Source organism: Aptenodytes forsteri, unplaced genomic scaffold (genome assembly GCF_000699145.1).
Source record: "Aptenodytes forsteri isolate BGI_AS27 unplaced genomic scaffold, ASM69914v1 Scaffold54, whole genome shotgun sequence".
Taxonomy (NCBI): Eukaryota; Metazoa; Chordata; class Aves; order Sphenisciformes; family Spheniscidae; genus Aptenodytes; species Aptenodytes forsteri.
The window spans coordinates 17516627-17517239 of NW_008796044.1; positions in this window are offsets into that span (position 1 = coordinate 17516627).

Sequence of the window (613 nt, forward strand, 5' to 3'; positions counted from 1 at the left end):
CTCCCCTCCCCCTCCGCGAGCCGCGGCCGTCGGGAATTCAGCCTGCTCGGACAAGAAGCGGGGGGGCAAAGCAACGCGGCCTCCTTCCAGACTGCACCCCCAGCCTTTACATTCCTGGAAGCGACGGGATGCTTGTGCTGGAGCCCGGGAGAGCGGAGGCAGAGGGGTGGAAAAGCCAGCGCTGACAACCATCATGTGACCCAGCTGTCAGCCTGTGCCACCTGGAGCCGCCGTCCGCCGCCACCAATCCCAGCGCCGCCGCCGACCCCTGCGCACGATTTCACCATTAAAATAAAGGCCTTTAAATGTTTAACTATGTGGGGTCTTGTTTGCGTGCGTGCTGGGAGGGAGGAAGAGGTGCCTACAGCTACCGACGCTGGCTGCCTGCCTGCGCATCGCTGGTGCTCAGTTCCTTCAGCGTGTTTGCAGGCTAAGGAAAACCAGCTCTGTTCCGTGTATCGCAGCAGCACCCACTCCCCCTCCCCACCGGCTCCTATAAGAACAAAGAAAGCACTGTATGCCCTGTAAGGGCTCATTAATATTACAAGCAAAGCATCAGGAACATGCAAGACAATTGGATGGCGATATATAGGTTTGGAGGGGGGCGGGGGGG